Source organism: Numenius arquata, chromosome 2 (assembly GCF_964106895.1).
Source record: "Numenius arquata chromosome 2, bNumArq3.hap1.1, whole genome shotgun sequence".
NCBI lineage: Eukaryota > Metazoa > Chordata > Aves > Charadriiformes > Scolopacidae > Numenius > Numenius arquata.
Window position 1 is genome coordinate 84,682,292 of NC_133577.1, and position 22,387 is coordinate 84,704,678.

Sequence of the window (22,387 nt, forward strand, 5' to 3'; positions counted from 1 at the left end):
CGGCGTCCCGGCACCCACGGGCGGAGGGGGTGAGGGGGGGTGGACACACGCGGCCCCGCCCCCGCCCCGCCCCGCGGGAGCCGCTCGTGGCAAAGTCACCGACCCCCGGAGCCCGCCGGGCTCCATCAAACGCCGCGGCCCCGCCCACCGACGTCATGGAAACAAGCGCGTCAGCTCGCCGCCCGCCAGTGGCGGCGGCGGGGGGGCGGGGCGAGGCGCGGGGGCCCCGCCCACCCACCCCCCGGCGGGCGCCGTGCCTATCGCGGCCCCTCCTTCCTCCTCCCCCATTGAAGGCGCCGCACGTCGGGACCCCCCTTCCCCGGCCGCGCGAGGGGCCCCCGCCACGTGACCGGCGCTCCGCAGGCGGTGAGGGGGGCGGCGGCGGGGACCGGCGGCGGGAGGGGGGCGGCAGGAGCGAACAAGTGAGTGACCGCGGAGGAGGGAGGGAAGGAGGCGGGAGGATCGCTGAGCTCCGCCCCGCCCTGCCCGGTGGCGCCCCGGCTCCTGTAGCGGTTGGCTCTGCGGCGCCGGGGCTTCGGCGGCGCGCTCGGCGCTGCCCGGTGCCGGTGCGGGGGGCACAGGAGGCGGGCGGGCCCCGGGGAGCGGCGGCGGCGGCGGCATCAGCAGCGAGGAGGGCGAATCGCTGGTTCCTGCCGGTGAGGCGACGGGGGCGGGGCGGGCGGTCCGCGCCCTCCCTCCTTCCTCCTCCTCCTCCTCCCCCCGCGCCGGTGCCCCCTCCCTCCCGCCTTCCCTCCCCAATTCGGTCGCCGCTTCCCCCCCCCCCGCCCCCTCTCCCGCCCTCCCTCCTCCCTCCCCCCGCGGCCGCAGGGCGGGGGCGGCGCGGCGGGGCCGGCCGGCCGTGGGCAGGGCGGGGAGCGCGGGGACCTTGTGCGCTCGGCGAGCGGGCGGGCGGGCGGCGGCAGGTTCACGGGCGCCTCGTCCCGGCCCCTGGCTGGGCGGCGGCGGGGTCGGCTCCGCGGGCGCCGAGGTAAGCACGGCGGCAGCGACGGCTCGGTGCGGACCTCCTCCCGGCCGGCCGGGGCGGGCAGCGGCGCGGCAGCAGGTGCAGCGTTGCTCCGCTCCGCTCCCTCTGCGGGGCTGCGGGCCGTGGCCGGGGCTCGCCCGGGGAGGCGGCGGCGGCTGGTGCAGCGGGGTTGGCGGGGCCGGCGGCGGGACCGGGTACTGCGCACCCCGGCTTTCGCCGGTTTTCCCCGCAGGTAACCGGAGCGCGCACCTGGCCGCCCTGCAGCCGGGGCGCGGCGTGACCTTGAGGGCAGCGGATGCGGGGCTGAGCCTCCGCTCGAACGGCGGCCACCGGGCGCGGCGCCGCCGCACCGCCGCGGAGCCGGAGGGCGGGCGGGCAGGGCCGGCACGCCGTGGCCCCGCAGCCCCGGGCGGGCGGGCGCGCACACGGCGCGGATTAAGGTGGTGCTCGGCCCGCGCCGCCCGCCGGGTTAAGTAGCCGGGATTAGCTTGCTGCGGCTGCACGACACCGACATCCCGGGCGCTTCTCCGCCGCCCCGCGGGGGCCGGCAGCCCGGCACCCGCACCCGCGCAGCCTCCCCCGCCGCCTCCTCCGCCTCCTCCTCCCTCGCCCGCCCGCCGCGCCCCCGGGGCGGTGTTTTTGGCCGCGGCTGGGTCGTACGCCGCTCTCCGTCGGAGCGGGCGGGCTGTTTTGATTTATCGATGGCCGGCCGGGCTGCTCATCGACCGGGGCAGGGATGCGGCGCTCCTTCGGCAGCCGGGAGCGCCAAGTCCCCGCGGGTGTCGCGCCGCGGGTGAGCGTGGATCGGCGGTGGGAAGCGCCTCTAAGGGTGGCGGTGGTGTCATCCTCGTCCCGGCGGTGCGTGTAACCTTTGGATGTGGCACCACGTGAGTTCGGGAGCGGGCTGGAGCCTCCGCCGAGGGATGGCCGGGGGATGGCCGGCCGCTGCCGGCGCGGGAGGGAGCGCTCGCCGCTCTCGGTGGAACGGAGCAGGGCGGTGGGAGGGCGAGTGTCCGCGCCGGCGCCTGCCCGGGGCTTCCCGCCCGGCCCCTCGGGCTCCCGTCGGAAAAAGGCTGAGGTGGGAAGGATTTAGGGAGGAAGGTCTGGTGGGCAGAGGTGGTCTTCGGGAGCGTGTCTGTTTGCTCCGGCGGTGCGAGGGATGGGGGGGGGTGGTGGTGGTGTGTGGAATCGGCCTGAGCCCGGAGGAGCGTTTGGAGATCGGGAGCTGTGGGTGAGTCTGTCCCAGGTTTTTTAGCCTGAGGAGCAACCTATTTGCACGGCTATAAGAGGAGTCTGTGCAGTGCTATGCATGTTCCACACTCGACATAAATCCTTACTAACATTTAAATGTTTTGGTTTTTTTGTGTTTCACTTTTTAAATGGGGGGGGGGGGGGCAAGAAAGATGCACAGTACCGAAATTTCGGGGGCTTTTTTCTTGTCATTTCGAGCTCCCCATTACAGAAATCCTTAAATACCTATTGCATACAATATTCTTAAAACTGTAACTTCAGGTGCTGGGGTTTTCTTCTCAAGGTCTGTTTAAAAGGAACAGGTGACCATACCTTATTCCTTGTCGTAAACTGTCCTTCAGAGCATGTGTTTGCACTGGCTTAAGAGCGTTCAAGGGGTGACTAGGTGAATATTGAAATCGTGTCCCTTCTGGGATGTGAAGTCCCAAGCCAAATGTACCTGTGAAACGTGTCTTGCATCATTAGCGGCTGGCTGCCTTGACTTGCTGCTGGGGGGAGAAGTAGAGCGTGCCTTTGGAGAACCACCGCCTGTCCAAAAGCTGCATCTTTAAAACACTCGTGGGTCCTAATGAATTTGAGTTGAAATAGCGTTTTTTAGGTGCTTGAAAAGATCTTGGCTAGGTGACTTGCCAACTCCTTGGTTCATCATTCAGTATATTCAGAAGGTGGCAGCTACAGCTATAGGCAGTGCCATGGGGTTTTTTTATGCCTGTTTGTAGGAGCTTTTCAAGGATTTGTTCCAAACACCACAAATCGTGAATTCCAACAGAAGTAAACTTGTGTATCTTTAAACTATTGGCTCTTTTAGCAGGAATAGCTTCCAATGTACTAGGACTTTAATACTTATGGCATAATGAATGGAAACTCTCTCGGTGTCAGTGGAAAAAGTGGTCACTGTATTCAGTGAGGGAAAAAAAACTCGTACACTTCAATGTGAAATTTTTGGTCTGGAACAGCACCGTTGGATCGTTGGGTGTATTCCTGCTCTTTCAGTTCACTATGGTAACCTACCCAGGTGGGGTTATCTGAAGGAAACGGGGATCCTGTATTGTATACAGACACTTGCCGCTTTTCCCAGTCAATATTGCTATCTCAGTGCTGAATCGCAGCATTACTACTACAATTCATTCAAAGAGAAATGCTGTTTATGATGTGGGTAACTAAAATGATGCAAGTCAAAACTAAATTTAAAGGGAATTGTGGCTGTATTCTGTGTATGCACACATACAGTGACTCACTAGTGCATATTAAGCAGACGTGTTTGGGAACTTAAAGCAGAAAACAGACCAGTGTCGCATTTGCGTTGGGTAAACTGTGTATTGGTTTCTTGCAAAGTTGCATTATGTACAGATACTGATTTAAGCAAAAGGTCCCCGTTAGTGCAATATGCAATCAGCTAATAATCTGTGAGTGATCCTACCAATTAAAATGGTCTGCAGTCTAATGTTAGAATCTTGTTTAGAAAGTGACTCTTTCATTGACCACAATACAGAGAAATTCTGTCAGCTGGTAAAATTGAGAACCTCTAAACCATGTTGTGGGAGCTTAACAGGAAGCTGAGAGGCTTGTACATGTCCTGCAGCTCAGTCATGAAGGTCTGGTAATTACTTTTTTTTTTTCTGTTTATTTGGAAGAGTATGATAAACTAGAGGCAGTTGTAAGATGAAGATATTAAGAAGAAAGAAACGTAGTTTGGATCTGCTGAAGCCACCTCAAAAACAGATGTTTTGGAAGAATTAACTGTGCCAACATTTAAGATTTTAAAGTTAGGAACTCAAGTATTAACTGACAAGTTCAAAATGGACTTGGCAAAGCAGTCAATAACATGCCATAGCAAGCAAGTCTCCCTTGACATATAAGGGTGGACAAGATAACCTAAAGTATCTTCTAACTCAAATTTCTTCCATTAAGGTAGACTAAATATTAATGGCACTGAGCATTCTTTACCGCTGAAATGTGACCTTAGTGATGTCTTTTGGTGTTTGAACTGTTTATTTCAATATATGTTCTCTTCTGTTTTAAAGAGAAAATAACACTAGTGCAACAAGGATGCGCATTTTGCTCAGAGTTGGAGTCGGGTTTCAGTTAGCAACATTTAATGTAATGCAGAATAATGAACAGCCATGATTAGCCCAGGGCATTTAAATGTAAATAAGGAGAGAAATAAGGAAAGACTACTTGAATCTATAGCAGATTTTGTTATACGAATGCATGCTTACTTTTCTCAAACAGGATCAATAAAATTGCAATAATATTCTTAAATTTGTACTCTTTAGTATTCTCAACTTGTCTTAAAATGAATAATAATAAAACTTGTTAAAACTGCTGTTCAGGAGATAATGATCTTTCTCTCTAGCGTATTTTAATTAAAAATTAGATAAAATCTAATCGTGTCTAAAAAGCTAAGATTAGCCCTGCCTACTGGCTTGCTATAGTGTATGCAACAGTCTCAAGTAGGTTTATTTTTTTTATTCAAACCTGTTAAGTTTTCTCTTGAAAGCATCATTTTTTATTTCTCCTTAGAAAGTTAACTAATTGAAGAACAAGGAGGGCAGCGGACATGAGGTGATACTGTTGCCTGTTTGAAAAAGAAAAGTGAATCTATGATGATTTACGTAGAGGATGGGTATTCTCACAAGCATTAAGAATTGCTGATCTAACTTAGAATGGTTTGTCTTTTAGATTCAAATTTCTTCACTTTTAAATAACTGTCACTAATGCTAATTTTTCCCTAGCTGTGGCTTCAAATAGTTGAAAAGATCGCGTTCGCTAATTGCACAGCAAACTGATAAAAAAATAAGGAAGGCAGGATTTTTTTTTTTGTTTGTGAAGTCCCCCAAATGTTTGTATCTGCATGTAAAAAGTAAAAAATGTGTTAAGGATCTCTAAAACAGGGCAGTTGCATACAGAAGATGGAAGCAATGATAATGAGAAGTATAGAATGAGGATTTCTGGGAGGTAGCATGTATGGTGAAATCAACAGGCAAAATATTAGATTAATCCAACTTGGAATGGTTGTGCTTTCTCACACTGAATGTAGTTTCAGCACAAGTACATGGTATCGTCCAGTTTGTCTCTTATTTATAAATTATCAGGCTTTCAAATACAGTTTATAAAAGTGAGTTTCTAGTTTTCATGACAGGTTTCACTTGATATGAACAGTAAATTTGAAGGATCTGTCTGTTAAGGCTATACATATTCCAGCAAACATTATGAAAGTGATTTCTGCTGCCACTTACAGATCTTATTCTAACTGACAGATGACAGCAGGAGGTGTTATTAGCTTAATTTTGGTGAATTGCAAAGTAGGCATGAGGCTTTCTCAGTTGGTATTTCAAAATCTGGTGGGAGAAGAAATGTAAAGAAAATGTAGGAGGCGTTTTTTTTTTTTTTTAAAAAAAAAAAAAGCCAGAAATAGCTCTGAAAATAAATCCAAATTCTTTTTGTCCAGTAAGAGATAAGATGTAACTGCATGTTACAAGACAGACAAATAACACCTGCTCTGCGTTTGGAGGGGAATGGACTGAGGAAGAGGGTATACCCTCCCCTTACTGCTGTTTGGAAATGTACTGTGCAGTTAAGGAGTGCATGGATGCGTTTTGAGGATTTGATGAGCTTTGGTGCTGACCACTAAGTCTGCCTGGTTTGGCCACTTAAAACCTGACTGTTCTCAGCACTGAGGGCTTATTGCTGGTTATTTTCCGTTATGGCTTTGGAGGAGAGAGCTAGGTAAGTTCCTGCATGGCCTTCTAGTTTGGGTGAACTTCAGTGGTCTGTCGGCATGTTTCAGGTTTTCAATATTGCTTATGAGCTGGACGCTGCCTTATTTCCCAGCCAGCACAGGAAACACCGTGTTCTTAAAACACACTTCTGTGGAGCCTATCACTTGTAATCTGCTACCCTTACTTGTGCCCTTATATTCACAGAAAGATAAGGTGGCAGCAGGGAATACAACACTATTGGGTTCTGACCACTTGGTGTACAGTGTCTGGTCTACGAGGAGGAGGCCCGGGATGTACTGTGCTCTGCATAGGAGATAGCGACAAACCCCCATCTCGAGGCGGAAAAGATGATTCAGCCGCTCTTGCCTTAAGCCACTCTCAAACTTCCTGGGACTCAGCCCAAGGTTCAGTGGTGAACTCTTTTTTTCTGCTTGTCTTAACATCTTCATTGAAACTCAAAATTTGGTATTCATTTTAAGATTCTGAATCTGAGATGGCTTTAATCACCTTTACAATACATGCACCAGTGGAAGAAAAATCAAGTGCGCTTTTTGCTGGACTGTTACAGATTGGTCCTTACATCGAGATCGCACAACCTTTTTTGCACTTGTTATTCAACAGGTGACTGGCGCCTACTTCACGTGGCTGTTTCAGGATTGCTTCTGTGTCTGTACAAATAGAAGGATGTGTTGCTTGTGGTGTGTACTTTGGCTTCCTGAACTACTGCGTTTTTAATGAAATCAAGATGTCTTGTGTCTTATAACAGATTTCTGGGGAAAAGAAGAAAAAATATATATATTGCTGTATGATAAAATAAACTTCTGTCTGCAAATCATATCAGAGTACTTATCTGGATTTAAAATAAATAAAAAACATCTGATAGCTCCATATGGAGAAAGGAGGAAGAAGAGACATTAGCTGTGTTTGATCAAGTTTTTCTGTTGTAGAAAGTAATAGCTATAGTGCTATGCTCTTTGTTGAAATCGGGAGTTTAGCCACTAGCAGTAAAGAAGTATTGTAGCTACTGCAAACTTTTTTAAAGAATACTTGAGAATATTATAGAATGTTAAGATGACAGGCCACTGTGACTCTCCAAAAGCTTGGAAAACATTTGGTTTTGTATGGTAGGTGTTTCAAGAGATGGGAGTCTTTAAGTCCTGATCGAATGACTTGCTCGTCGCTTCTGTTGATGTAAGATATTTGATTGGATTTTTTTTTTTTTAATATTCTGAAGTTATGGCACACTTAGGCCTTCTGAAGATGCTGTGTTGATCAGCATAATCCAAGAGACTGCAAGGACAATAAGACAGCTTCATTTGTACTTGCCTATTTGGCTTGTCACCGTGAGTGGAAAGTTTCATAGGGTGTCTGAGGTGACCTGGTAGTTACTTTCATTTCCACTCTGCCCTCCTTTGTGCCATCTCTGCTCCTTCGCATCTACTCGCTGCACCCAGAGATGATTTGTATTACACAGTCCTTGTGCAGAGACTGGGCTCTCCAAGGCGAGACTCAGCGCAAGGGAAGCAGTGTGAGTCTTCGTATCGGTGGTGTGGGAACGTTCCTCCTCGCACGATCATCACGTGAAACCGTTCCCTAGAGAGTGTTAATCTTTTCATGTAGAAGAACTTGAAGTCACTGCTCTGGCAGTAGATTGGAGAGTAGTTTGAGTGCTGGCCTTCAACTAATTCCAACTAACTTTCAGAAAAGGTTATTTGAACCTATCCTTAAAGATCTTTGCACTATTAAAGAATATTACAGCACATTAGCTGTATGCCTATGTGGTTTCTGATACTGCAGTAGCGGAAATGAAAAAGTCCTTGTTGTATTGCATGTCCAGACTTGCTTTCTGTGATTTTTACTTCGATAAGTCTGAGGGAGATAGTAAAAAGAAATGGGTAGAAAAGATGACAGGTATGGTTAGCCCTTAAACTACCTGAGAAAGGGTGGTATTTTTGCACTTCTCCTGGCTATTTAGGTACAGTAGAGACTAAACCAGGATCTTAAAATGCATATTGAGCAGGAGTTTTTTCACTTCTGTCTAGGTGCTACTGCTGTCACTGTTGATATTGCACTTTAAATTGCTTTACATAGCTTGGATCTGCCAAATTTTCTTCACTCAGGAATAAAGCTGGTGCAAAACTCCACGAAGCCTATGGAATGCCATGCAAATCAATACTTAAGTTAGAGCACTGTCTAGCAACCTCACTCCAGTGAGGTTGTATGAAACATGAAATGATGTAAACTGGCTGGCAGGATCTGTCCCAGGTGGTTTTTAAATATATATATATATATATAGTTGAGAGTGACAGCTGGGGAGGCTTGGGAAGGTATGTTACCACTGCTAGCACAACCACTTCTGCTTTATTAACAACTCAAATCACTTCAGCTTGTGCTCACCTACTTCAGCTCTGAAATCCATGTAGTTAATGGTGACAGGGATTTTCACATTCTGCAATGAGCTTGCTTTGCATTCTGAAACGTCTTAACATCTTCACAAAGTCTGATTTCAGACGTGTGTTTTGGTAATGGGTAGATCTGGCCATGGTGACTGCAGATCTAGGGATTTGTTTCTAAACTGGAGCTGTATTTCTAAAGCAGATTGAGAGAGATTTGGTAATAAAGCACTGAATTATCTAGGATTTGAGAAAAGCATAGTCTATTGCCTTTTGGATTATTTTTTTTTGAGTGTTAGTTGGTTTCTTTTAGTGGCAGCACTTAGATGGAGATGTCCGCTCATGGTGCCTATCATGTTACTGGAACCTTTTGAAAGAGCTTTAGTACAAATATGCACTTCCAAAAATGAAATACCAGCATATAAAGCAGTGGTACGTACTAAGGATGTTGTCTGCTTGCGAGTGAACAATTCACACATGGCTTTCTTTTTAGCATGTTGATCCTGACGTTGCTGGGCACTGGACAGCAGCACCTGGAACCATATTACCAGAACTGTTTAGAAAAGGTTGTCTTGGTTATGCAAAATCTGACGCCCTAAAGCTGTGGTGTGAACTTAAGCTACCTCAAAGCACAGGAAAACAGTTGACCAGATGGAAAAAACCCCAAGGGGTGGATGCTTGAGGGTAGTACTCTGTATTTTCTGGGAAGTTACTTCAGTAACTTTTTTGGTAAGTGGACTACTCATTCCAAAACTGAAACGCTGAATTTGCATAGGCTCGAAGCTTTATTTTCTCATTCTATTGTCAAATCTAAAGCTAGAGAAATGATTGTGGAGAATAAAGCTATATATATAACCATGGGCAAAATGCTTTGAAGGGGACAAAGCAAATACATGTTACTTTGAGGTGATGATCCTAAAACAGGCCTATTTCAAGCTCCTGCTGGGAGTTGCCACAGGCCCCTCCTGAGCATTACTGACCCAGTGAAGTAAAAACACCACTGAAGGGCTTTGCTTTTTGCTGTGACAGGTGGGAGTAGCTGGACACAGCCACGTGTGTCTGGAGCTGGATTGTGGTGGCAGGGCTGCCGACGGGTCTAGATCCCCGGGGGTGAGGGTGAAGAGGAAAGCTGGGGCTGCCTGGTGCCTGTCCCCCTGCGGTGGGGCCGGGGGAGGAGGTCTGCAGGAAAGGTCTTGGCCACCTTGCTGAACCCTGAGTCAGCAGCAGAGCTCTCCTGCTGGTGAAGGCTCATCCGTGCTAGGCTGCGTTAGCAAGAGTATGGCCAGCAGGTTGTTGCCCTCTATTGTGTGTACAAATGGTGTCTGATTTTGCACTTCTCCTGACCAAGGGAGGCCTACAGAGGGTCACTGAGCTGGTTAGGGGCCATCCTGTGGTGTGTGGGGAGGGGTTGAATGCAGTGGCTTTGCTTGACCTCTAAGGGAGAAGGCTAAGGAGGGACCCTGGTGACAGTCTTCAGCGGGGCCTTGCAGAGAAAGTGCAACCAGGCTCTTCCTTTTCCCAGGATGAGCATGGAGGTGAGAAGAGGAGCTTCTATCTTTGACTTGAACTGGTGAGGCCTGTGCTGCGCTGGGAGGGGGCAGTCCCTGTTACCTCTGTGACCTTCTAGAGGAACTGCCAGCTTTGCTGCCATCTTCCTTGTCACCTAGGGCTGTCCCCTGGCTTCGGGCTCAGGTGAAGCCTCGGTGCTGGCACAGGCCAGGGCGCAGGACTGTACCTCCTGGCAGTAGCGGAGGCTCGGATATTCCTAAACTAACTGTGAAACCACATCCTTCCTCTTGCCTGTGCCTGCTCTGACATGGTGGTGCAGCCGCCTGAGAGGCGAGCTCAGCCCAGCCAACCGACTGCGCTTCACTTCAGCAGCGCGATCCCGACCACTGGCGTGAGCAGCTCAGAAACCTGAAACAAGTCACTCTGGGCCTCGTCTGATGTTGAAGAGATGCCGGAGGTTCATGTGACTTTTAGATTGTGTCCTAGGTGGCTAAATTTAATCTTTCAGCAGAGAAGTTTTAATTTGTCCATTGCCTATTTGGAGAAAAACAAAACAAAAGAAAACGAAAAACACCCCCCAAAAAACCCAAAACAAACAAACCAACCCCCCCCCCAAAAAAAAACCACCACCAAAAAAAGAAAGCCTGAAGTGCCTGTCTTAGATATAGGTGTTACCGTTTGGTCAGGTAAATCTGGCATGTGATGGGAGGAATGTAAACTAACCTCATGGAATGCAAACAGGCTTCGGAACTTCAGATCGGACCTCCAGGTGGTGAGAGAAGGGGATAGGGAAGAGCACATCATCAACATCAGCTTCTAAAAAAGCTCTGGCATATGGTGCAGGCTGTCTGTTACTAATTATTGAAGTACTAAATTTCAGGGAGTGATTAATACTGGAATCGGTAATTGTTCAGCTGCATGCTAAATGTAAGGTCTTAGACTTTTCAGGTTAAAAACTGAGATAACAACAAACCTCTGCAGATTCTTAAAGGCAGCTCTAGTAATTTGAAGTGTGAAGTTCTGTGGAATTTGTCATAGAAACTTATCCAAGAAGAAAAGTGCTCCAAACATACTCGTGTTTCAAGGGGCTATTCAGTGATTCCCTTCACTCTACCTATTCCGTATAAATGGATCATGTTTTAACTTGCTGACTAGAAGCCTAATGTCAGTCTCTCAAATGTAATGGTATTATAAACGTAAATGCACACTACTACTAATTTCTTATTCTTTTAGGACTAATACAGAAGTTTGAGGTGAAGTACATTCAGCTGTCAGTGAGGTTTTTTTTTTTTTTTAACTAGAAAAGGGAGAGCTTGGAAGGAACAAAAAGATAAGATACTAAATTATTTTGGAGCCTAATGAGGCTCTAGTTGCTGGATGAATTAGAGTTGTGGTATCAACCAGTAAATTACCATGTGAATTTTTGGCATTCACTGTGCTCATACCACCTGTTTAGAACTTCATAGTCATAAATTCAGTCATGTCTTTTGAAAAATGCATCTTTCCTGTGAGCATGGTTCCACATTTGCTTGACTCAAGCAGGTTTGGTGTAATTCTGTGCCCTGTTTTGAGATGGCACTGGTATTGGATTATCTGTGTTGTGAGTCTGGTTAGATAACCAGTCTGCCTGAAAAATAGCATTTTTTTTATTTGTATCAGCTTCTCATGTATCTACAGAAACTTCACTGTTGTCACAAGAGACAGCAATAACTTGGGGAAGGATGATCAGAGTGGTTGGGATGCATCCGGATACTCGGGCATCACCATGTTGGTGATGGAAGAGGCAGAGACTTTCCTGCCGTGGTTGACCTGCATAAAGTGTACTGAGCATCCTGGCCGGAGTCCTGGGAACCAAGCAGGCACAGCACGCAAATAGGGATTGCTGCTGGAGCCCTGAATTTCAACAGCAAAACTGAGATGGTCTCATCCCATGCTAGTGGAGAAACTTTTTTAAGTCAGCTATACAGTATTCTACCACAAGCTCTGTAAGATGGGAACCAGTTTGGCCCACTTTGATTTGTTTGACTTTAGTGAATCTACATGTGAAAATGAAGCTGAGAAGTGAACACCACTTTCCTGTAGGAAGTACAGAGCAGAAGCAGCCATCTAATTTGCTGAAGGGTGGTTCTTCTATTTTCAAAACGTGAAACAAGTGAAGGCTAAATTCCATAGCTACAGGCACATTCTTCTTCTTGGGTAGGTAGTAATCAAAATCTAATGATTCAAGCTGTCAAAGCATTTTAAAGTTCAGGTGAAGTTTAAGATGATGGAAATCTATCTTTTCTTTGGGAGGAGGAGAGTGTTTTGCTGCTCATCTAGAGGAAATTTTGAGACTAATGAGCTTTTCATATACAAACTTTTAAATAATGAAACTTAAAAGTAGCCACCCAATAAAATAATTACATAAATGCTTAAGATTGGCAAGAATTTTGTATTAGCCTTTAACCAACAAGTTGGGAAATACTGACTTTATTTTCAAAAAAAGAAAAAATCTTGCAGTCTAAACAAGCAAGGAGTGTCTGTTTATGGAGTTTTTGCCAGGAAGGTACGTTGTCTTGTGTTGGCCTAGAGCATAGCGTTCATTCCTCTCTATGAGATGGCAAAAAGCTATCAATCTGTCTGCTTAAAGCCTGATCCTCTTTCAAACTGTTCCCACAGCCGCTGCTGTGTCAACACTGTTCAGTTGTAATTGCCAACTCCAGAGCAGACTGATCAATGGAAATGCTAAATAAAGCAGCAGAACTCTTGCCTCAGAGGATGTGTAAAACGGATTGGCCAGCAGGTGCGTGCCTCTGTGAACACCAGCAGAAAGGTTAGCTGTTTGTTACCTTCCAGTCCCAACACCACGTCGTACCTTCCTGGCTCCTTTGCTAGTGGGTCATCTTGAACTCTGAGTTTCTCAACTTTTCTTCCAGGTGAAGCTTCTTTTTAAGAAATACACAACTAAAGGGATTTAGGTTTTTTTTTTTTTCTGAAATTGAGAAACAGCAGAATCCACAGGAATAAAAACTGTTGACCAGCTTGAACTGTAGCTAGATAATGTGGGGGTCTTTTTGACATGTGAAATATCGGGCTTATGGTACTTGTTAGCACTGTTAGAGTTGATCCTGCCATTTTTGTCAGATATGAGACTTTGAGATGCGACTGCTGGTTGGGGATCAGAAACAAAACACCAGCTCTACTGGCCATTGACATACATGTCTGTGAAAGCCTGAGGAAGTTCTTGGCATGCTTTAAACTAACCGCATTAGGTTTACAGGCACAGCACTTTTAGTGCTTTCTTACAAGGTATCTTTTCCATAGCTGATAAGTAAAATGATGTCTGGACTCCCTCTGCTGGCTCTGCAAAAATAGCTTTCATGAGCTTAAATATTCGAGTAGCACCTCTTAGAAATATGCCTTTGTGAAATTCTGAGTTAATAACAGTTAAATGAACGGAAGAGGGGTTTTCCTGAAAAATGGGTCAACAAACAGTTACTGAAAGCTAATCAGGTGTCTCAGATGCTATCTCCTGCCATAATGGTAAACACTGGTGTTGTGTATACCTTTGTAATTGTAGTCTGGTCTGTTTTTGTGTATCAACGATTGGATGGGACTATCCAAATTAAGATACCAAATACTCATCCATCTAGTCATACATCTGAGTCCTATTTTTATTGGTATCGTGTGCTATCTGTACATAAAAGAGGTATGATATCTGGAAGCTTCCCACAGGGGAAGAGAACTTATATCCTTCCATAAATTACAGTGCTCTGTACGTTTATTTGCTTATTCTGAGATTACTGGTTTCTTCCTGTGTGAAGAGATACTGGACATAAAAATTCTCAGCCAGAATGGAAGAAGTTCAGGCCTTGAATGAGGGCTTAGTATAGATAGGTGTTATGTCCATAATCAAAACAAATGCTCTTGGAAGTCAAAGACATCTTTTCATGCCAATGCAGTTCATTCCATTTTCTTGTTTTCTGGTACTATTGTCTAGTTATTTTTGCTTTCTGGAATTTAGGGATGGTTTAACAGTTTTGGAGGACTGAGAGAATCACCTGCCCTGCTGTGCTGGTCAGTAACTGGTCTGAAGCTGGATAAGTGGAATAACAAGTCAAACTGCCTTTTTAGCATTTGCTAGTTCAGGATGTCTCTGAACAAGAACCCCTGAGCCTTGTGGTGTGGAGAGCCAGGCTTCTGGTTGCTAAATCTGAGGATGTTTTCTGGCTTTTCATGCCTGCAAGGTGCATTTCCTGGAAAGCGCAGTCTCTTGTCCAGACGTTTGCTTGTATAATTCATGACTGTCAGATATTTTGGAACGGTAAGACCACTGTGCAAACCTGATTCAAGAATCCAGTACAGCCAAAGACTCTGTGGTTTCTCCTGTTAGATTTCTCTTTGGGTATACCTGTGGATGTCTGCAGGTTTCTTTAGGCATTGCTGTACTGAGAAGGGACTGCTTGGCTGTATAAAAGCAGGCAGTTGCCCAGGCATCCACACAAAGGTTGGATAGAACAAGTCTTCCTCTCACAGCGAGTGTGTTCCCTCGACCAAATATCCTGCTCTTCCAGTTTTTCCCCTTTGGGTGTGCTATTGTGGATTCAGGTCTTGAAGTTTAGCCCCCACTTATGATCAGAACTTAAAGTTTTACTGCCATGCTCAATAATTTTTGCTTTAATGTCCCAAGTTGTATTTTAATAATGTTCATGTTACTTGGCGAGTAAACCAAAACTTGCAGACCCACATAATATAGGCCATAAAATTTAGCTTAGCAGTGCTTGTCTTGAACCCTAATCTTGTCAAGCAAGAACAGCTGAGGATTCTCAGTGCACAGGGAAATGCTTTCATTTTCTAGGAAAGCCTAGCGCGTTTTAGAAACCTCCAAGTTAAGGAGTCAGAGATTCCTAATCTTAAAATAGCTTAAAATAACAAAGTAGCTTAAAATAGCTTGGTTTAGGCTTTCTTTGAGCAATTTTGCTGTGAGGCAATTGTTTAAATACTTAAAAATATTTGCTTAGTGAAAAATACTTTTTGACAGCTAATGGCTTATTTTAATAATAATTGCTCAACAACAAGCTAATGTTTTAGTAAGTACCTACTTTTTGAGTTTTAAGGAAGAAAGCTGTCTAAAGCTGCTTAGTCTTAATTATGTGCATCAAGCATCATGCCTCAAACTAGATTGTGGTTTTGACAGACAGCTGCATAACTGCCTAAAATTGTTCTTTCACACTCTTTGATTCTGGGTTCCGACTGTATATGGTTTGAGCACATTGCCAAGTTCCTTTAATTAGATAAGTGCTCTAAACTGAGTTCAAATACTAAGATAAGATATTCTCAGCGCCCCCACCCCCAAACACTCCACCACCCACAACTACCACCCCAATTTCATGCTGTTTTGGTTGGAGGGAGAGATTTCAATAGAAATGGATACATGTGTGAAAATCTGACTCCTGTAGCAGGAGTGTAGGGCACCAAGAATCAACGTGCTATTAATAGTCTAGAGAAAGCTCCTAGCTTCTGGTATTGAGGCTACAAGTGAAAAATACAAAACCACACCTAAATGTTCAGTGTAAATGCATGTTTGTTCTGAAGGTGAACTGGAAGCACAGTTTGTAAGCTGCACTGCTATACCTGTGAATGTTAAACTTATATTCAGGATTCTGTTGGTATACATTTGTGCCTATTTGAAAGCATTCCTTTCCTCCAGAAAAGGAGGAAACAGAAAACATTGTTGTAAAATACTGGAAGTAGAATCAAACTAAGAATTTGACTAAACATATATTAGAGACCACAGTAGAACTTGGCTGTCAACCTGCTTGACACGCTGTATAGACTTGAATATGCATATAACTTAAATGAGACAAATTCATAACATAACTTTAAGTGTATGTTTGTTTTTCTATGTGTAGGACTCCTCAGAAGTTTCACTTTTTCCTAACCAGTGTTTGGTAGCCTTTTTAGAGAGAGCTTATGAAGTCTGAAAGCGTGGAAAAACAAGTCTGCTACTTGTTACTAGCAGACTTCATACTTGCACCAGTTTTTTCTAAGTCTTGTCTGCCTCAGGTAGGTTTTTTGGAAACACTACCAAAGTAATCCTTAATTATAAAGGTTTTCAGATGGCTTTTCCTGTATTTCCCATGAAAAACTAATTGAAATAAGTAATTCGTAATGGCACTGAAATAATAAGCATGTTTTTGGAGAAAAGTCCTAGCACAGCAGAAATGGAGACATACTGCTATGCATCTTTCAAGCTAGAGAGCCTATTGAAGGTGCTGAGAAACCAGTTGATGGTATCCTGGGAGGAAGACAGGGTACAAGAGGCTGCTTAGGAAACTGGAGCACTAGGAGGCAGAGGGGGAAACCGTGCATCTTCCAAAATTACCTCTAGAAAGACTGAGTCCCTAACTGTGGGAGTTATGGTAATTCATGTTATCTTTTGTTTCGTGGTGCTGTGTCACTCTTGTTTCATGACAGTCTGATGCTCTTCTTGGTCACTTCCCTCCAATGGGGCGTCATTTCCTTGAGTCTCACTAACCACAGGCTAAAGGCAGCTTTCAGCTTCTCTACTCTGCTTTACCTGTTTGCTGCAGTAAGAGAAACTTGGGAGCTGCATGGGTTAGATTAAAAATGTAATTAGCTCCTGAATTATCAGGGCTGTTCTTGAGCCCCTCCTTGCCTGTATGGGGAAAGAAGTGCTGAGCTGAGGTGTGCTATGGTCAGTTGTGTAATTGCTGTGGCCCTTTGTTGGAAACCATGAGCTGGACATAAAAATATTGCTTCTTAAAAGAGTTTGTGCCTTCAACCGAAGGCCAGTTGGAATTAGTCGAACATGCGCAAATTCAACAGTTTGAACAGGTGGCTTGGTGTTGTCACTTAAGCAGAGGAGCTTATACTACGCTTCCCAATTCCCTTTCTTCAGAGATGCTGTGTGCTATTGATGAAAACAACCTGATTGCAGAAGTTGCAGAACATTGCTACTGTAAAATAAACACTTGTGGGAAGTAGCTTTATGTAGAAGCAACGAAATAGCTCTGACTTAGCTGAGTCAGAATGATGATCTGTAGTCTTCATGGATGGGTACACTCTTGGCCCTGAGGGTCAGCTGCAGCTGAACTAATGGCAGTAGGCTCCCAATTCAGATGCCGTCTTTTGGAAGGAGGAATATTACGTTTATTGAACAAGCCACTAGGGATTACTGCTGAGGATTCAGAGCTGCCTTAGCAGGAGCCTGACACTTTACTGTGTATGACAATGGTAGTTATGCTCTAGGCACCCGCGTGCCTGCTGGTTGCCATGCTATTTTTGACAGCCTTGTGCTTGGATTGGGCAGGGGAGTGAGGGGAACAAATAGCCAATCCTCAGCACTGAATAGGTCCAGCTTATTGCTATGAAGTTTTTAAAGGCATGGCCTTTCCATAGAGGAATCCTATAGGAATAAGCATTGTGCCAGAGCTATATAGGCACCTTGTTCACCTCCTAATTGGAGTGCTTGCTGTTTAGACTGTAAGCACACAACCATCTACAAATTGCATTGGGATCCACTGATGCTAGTGAAGAGTTAAGACCTTTGGTTTATGGGAAACCGGAGGAGGGATTTCCTTTACTGGGTGGAATAGGACTTTTAAATATTATCATGGACCATGGTTCCATTTGCATTCTTTTCCCCAGTCACTTTTTTTCTAATGAATTAATGATGCAGCCGATGTCTTTGTGCTCTCAGAAACCTGAAGTTATGCACAGTGCAGATCTTCACACGTGAAGACTTCAGATATGAAGCCGCAATTGTTAATTGCCCATAGCCAGTTTGTACAGCAATTATTAAATAGCTTACCAAAACTGAGAAATTAATTAAGTTTACTAAATCTGCTTGAGCTGCCATTTGACCATCTGGTGAATTTGCTGTTTAGTTCAAATGGTGTCCGGCCTTGGCAGTAAGGTGATATATTGTGCGATTTGTTTAGTGGTGTGTCACTTTACCTGAAATAACAGAGGGAAGATGAACCTTTTCCTTGAATGGTGTTTAACGTTGTCTTAAAGGTGGCAGCAACATAGTTCCGTGACGAAGATGCTTCCAGCATTAGCTGAATGTGTGTCCCTTAAGTTGGCATATCCACGTTGCCTTTGACTTCTACAAATAGATCGGCTATTTTGTCATCTTGTGGAAAAACTTCTGGGGAATCTGTTGTGGTAACTTGCTCAGCCAGTAGAAACCCTGATATTTGAATATTTTGGCTTTATTTTGTGGCTGGGCAGGGGGACAGTGCTTTTTTGAATGACTGCTTTCTGCACTAGGCTGCTTGCGAGGAGCCCACTCTTAGACTGTAGAGAAGTGAAATGCACGGCTGCGATCCCAGCTGGTGGGAGGCTGGAGGCTTGGGAACAGGTATGGTGCTTTCTGACTCCTTGGATCTGGAGGGGCAGACTGCACTGCCATCAGAAAAATTGCCTGTTCTTAAGGATCACTGGAGTGCAGGGAGAAGGCAAGACCAGTGGAAAAAGGATTAGTAAAGGAAAAGGTGCTAAAAGTGATTGGAGTGCTGCGAGTCCTGTGAGAGACAGAGCAGGGCCCAAAAAGAAGTGCTGTCTCTTAGTGGCTGAGGTGCTGCTGTGAAAGAAGAGTGGAAAAAACACACAAGAAGTTACTGCTCTGAGCCCTGGGTTGCCTGTGTGACTGTTGCAACAGCAGGCTTTCACATAGTCTATTACTTCATTAATGCAGTTGCCAATTAACGTGGGTGGCTTTTCCCAATGCAAAAGGATAAGAGTGGCAGGTGTAAGTTGCAGTGTTGTTAGTGTCAAATAATGAGAGCTGCTTTAGGACGTCTGTGGGTGGAAGCCTTATGCCTTGACACTGCAGCACAGCTGTGCCTTTGGTCACCTGAGGAAGTGACAGACTTGCTGCTCGCATTGTTAGACTAAAAGTGCTATGATAGGAATTTTGGCTTTGTGCATCCTGTCCACTAACAGTGCTTACACACGCTCCCTGTCTATTTTAAAGAAACAAACTGCCAAGAGAAGAACATGTTACCTTATATTGAATGGTGGACCAGGGATTGTCAGGTAACTCTTACTGCTCACACAGCATTTAATTCAACATCATTCTATGGACAGGTACAAATAGCAGTAATGCTTAAATGTATGCAAAAAACCTCACCACAAACCAGCAACCAACCCTGCATAAATGAGAAAGTTCTTTAAAAGGAGCACTTACAAGCAGGACAGTGCATGCAGCATGAGAACTTAACCTTTAGTGGCTGTCAGACTTAAGAAAGATCAAGAAGTTTGCAAGAGATTCCACACCCGTGTTTCTTGCATACAGTGAACTCTCAAATCCAAATATTGTGGTTAAAAAAGAAACAAAACAACAAAAACCTCCCTGAGCCTCCTCTGGCCACCACCAGCAGAAGCAGCAAACTTGTGCAATAGTTCTGAAAGAGCTACTCAAGTGTAAACTAGTTATGATAACTGAATTAAAAAACAAACAAACCAAAAAAAAAACACCCCACTTTGGCTCCCTAGGAATAGAAGATGGCAAATGTAATGGCACTTATTGGAAGGGGCTTTCTCAGAATGAGTCTTTAGACAGCTCACTTGCATTTCTGGCAGTCAGGGTTTAATATGATATGCAGGGGAAGCTAGCATAGCTTTCAAATTATACATTTTTCAAGAAGTAAAGCTTTTTAATGGTTTGAGGATAAGGATAAACCATGTTCTTTATTTCCAAAATGCTTTTGAAAAATCTGAAGATGAAGGCTCTTAAACTGGCATGTTACAGAAAAAGAGGGAAGCTTCCTAAACTTTGGCCACAAAAGTACAAAACCGATAACCAACTTAGCATCATAGTGTGTGTTCATTGAGACAGGTGACCAGAGCTGGGATTTTTTGTTTAATTCTTTTTATGTTGCAAACTATTGCTTGGTGGGGATGATGGTTTTGAGGACCATAAATGGATGATTTACTGCATAAATATTACTGTTTATATATTGTGTGTTTACAGTTCAATGAGCATACAGAATATTTTGTACCACTTTTCTACACAGTAGTAAGCTAGTCCGACTAGTAAGCTAGTAGAAAAAAAAAACAACAACCCACCCTTAAAACTTACCCTACTAGTTAATTTTGCTGTCCTAATAGAAAGGAGTCAGTCATATGCAGAGTCATTTTATGGAAGTAATTAGGCTTAATCTCATTAGGCATAAATATTTCCTAGTAGTTTAAAGACTAATTTTGAATTTCTCTTGAGGTTTCCTGAATACAAAAAGAATCGGGTAGGGATGGACTTTTGCCATTTGCCCGAAGGCTCATAGCTCTAAAGAGCTTTTGGCACCTCTTTGATATCAGGAAGCATGGTTACAGTCAAAAGCATACCTCTCTGCTTGAGTGGATGTTAATATGAAAGAATACTTTCTGGAAGAAAAAAGGGGGATTGTTCAAACAGGGATGAGATGGTGAATGTCTGGTTCTGGCTGAAGTGTTGTATGCAATTTAACCTGAACATGTTTTAATTTAAATGGGTGCAATGTGTTCTGAAACAAGGTTTCTGGCGTTAAGAACTCCTGAAGTTGTCTTGGAGCTTCAGAACAAAAAGAGAAACCCCATCCAATAGTGCTACTTTCTGTCTAATGGCATGGGAAAGGAAGAAAATCACTGCTCAAACTGACAAAAACAATTTCAATGGTATGTGTGTATGGTATTGTGGTAATTGAAAAATGGAAGTAAAAATGGAGGTAATATCTGAAGTGTGTGTTTAGCTCAAAAGGTATCTGAAGCAGGCTTAAAGGAGGAGTAGCAAAAATTAGATGCTTTGTAAAAAAGGTATAAAGATTTCTCAAGACAGGTAAAATACCTGTAGGAATAAGTATTATCATAGAGTCAGCTGCTGTTTTGCTCTGAGTCATAATTATTGTCACAACCGACCAGCTGGGTGCATTGCTTACAGGCATGCACTGAGCTTTAAATGCAACAAGTGACTGAAATCCAGGAATCCAGTTCCAGCTTTGTTGGATGAAATTTGGTACCATCTCACTTCCCCTTTACTTGAAACTTAGCTGCATATAATGCCATACAACTCATTTAACACGTCTGTTGGGTTTTGTGACTGAAATGCATCTTGTAACCTGGGCATGCAAGTAAACTTTGATGTAGTCTTAAGATGCATAATTTTAATAAGAAGTAGGATGTCATGCTACTGTCTCTTTTTTTGAAAAAGTTCAGCTTTTTGTATAGCAACTTTTGCCAATATGGTTTTGATAAATATTGGGGAGAGAAGTGTGGTAAGTTGTTCCTAAGCTAATTAATGTGAATATTTGTCAATGGATGACTTCACTGCACAAAATCTACTTTTAGGGTTATATATGGAGTTATTAATAAGACAGACCTGTTAATAGAACTTATTTACAACATAATTATGCCAAATAAAAAAATTTAGCCTGAACTATGCAGGATTAATAGAGTTTAAATCCTCAGTCATCTTATTCAGGACTCAATAGATCTAAAGTAAAGGAAAATATTGGTGGGCATTGGGCAAACATTTATTTTTTCCTTGCATTTTAAATACTAGTAGGTGGAGCTTTGTGATATCCCAGGTTTGCCTTTGGCCATCAGCTGCTTTAGTTCAAATTTTGGCAGCTCCACTCATCTCAAGTTATCTGAGGAAGCTGACGCATGCCATAAATGCATCTTAGTACTTGAACACATTAGAAACAATGCTGAGTGGGATAGAGTCATATCTAGAGGTTAAAACTTTTTTCTCTAGGATTATAGTCTTAACTTGGAATTACCTGGTATTATAAGCAGTCCTGTCAAATTGGCCTTTTTGGTTTAGATGATGATGTCATCACAGAGCAAAAAGTAGATGAGCCTAGTAAAAGGAAGTACTGAGAAGGAGGCTTTGGGGCCTATGAGTGGAGGATGGAGAAGCTGTCTGAGTGCTGATCAGGGCTGTGGACTATAGTAGACCCTTTAAGACATTGCTCTGTTAATGGATATCTGGAATTAGTTACTCCTGCTTCCAGAAAAGTGTTATAAGTAGTTAAAAACTCATTTTTTTCTGCATGGGTTTGTGTCTTAAACTGTTTTATCCTCTTGTGTACAACTCAGCATTGCAATATGAAATACGAGAGTATGAAAGCCTAGTATTTTAAATGCATGGGACACTTGACATTTTCTGTAATGATAATCGCATTGGTTTTATTCTCTAGGGCTTTTCCAGTATGTCTCAAAGTCTGATGTTCCTTGAAAGTGTTGGTTTTTCTGAAGTTCTACTTGTTGGTTCAGTCTTTTGCGTCGCTTTAGTTCTCAAATTAAATTTAAGGTATTTTAACTTAAGAAGGCTAATGATTAGTTTAAGCATTTGATAAAATAGTTCTTCTACTGAAACTGTTCTATGCAGCACTTTCTGCTTCTGTTTCTTAATCCAGCTGTCACTTTGGTTGGGGTTTTCTTGCTTCATGAGTGTGGAAAGGCCATGGCTTGGCAAAGGCAGGGCGGTGGTTTGATGGCATAAGACAATGTCTGCTTGCCTACTGGGCTCTGTGCAGAGGCTG

The 22,387-nt window shown here is 44.3% G+C and overlaps 1 protein-coding gene across 1 annotated transcript in view; it reads left to right on the forward strand.

Annotated features, from left to right (window-relative positions):
* The first annotated feature begins 890 nt into the window (after window positions 1–890).
* The window catches only part of ATP2B1 (ATPase plasma membrane Ca2+ transporting 1), a 64,300-nt gene continuing 42,803 nt past the window's right edge, over window positions 891–22,387 (forward strand). The window contains exon 1 of the mRNA XM_074168347.1: window positions 891–988. The gene's annotated coding sequence lies outside the window, so the exon portion shown is untranslated. The remainder of the gene's footprint in view (window positions 989–22,387) is intronic.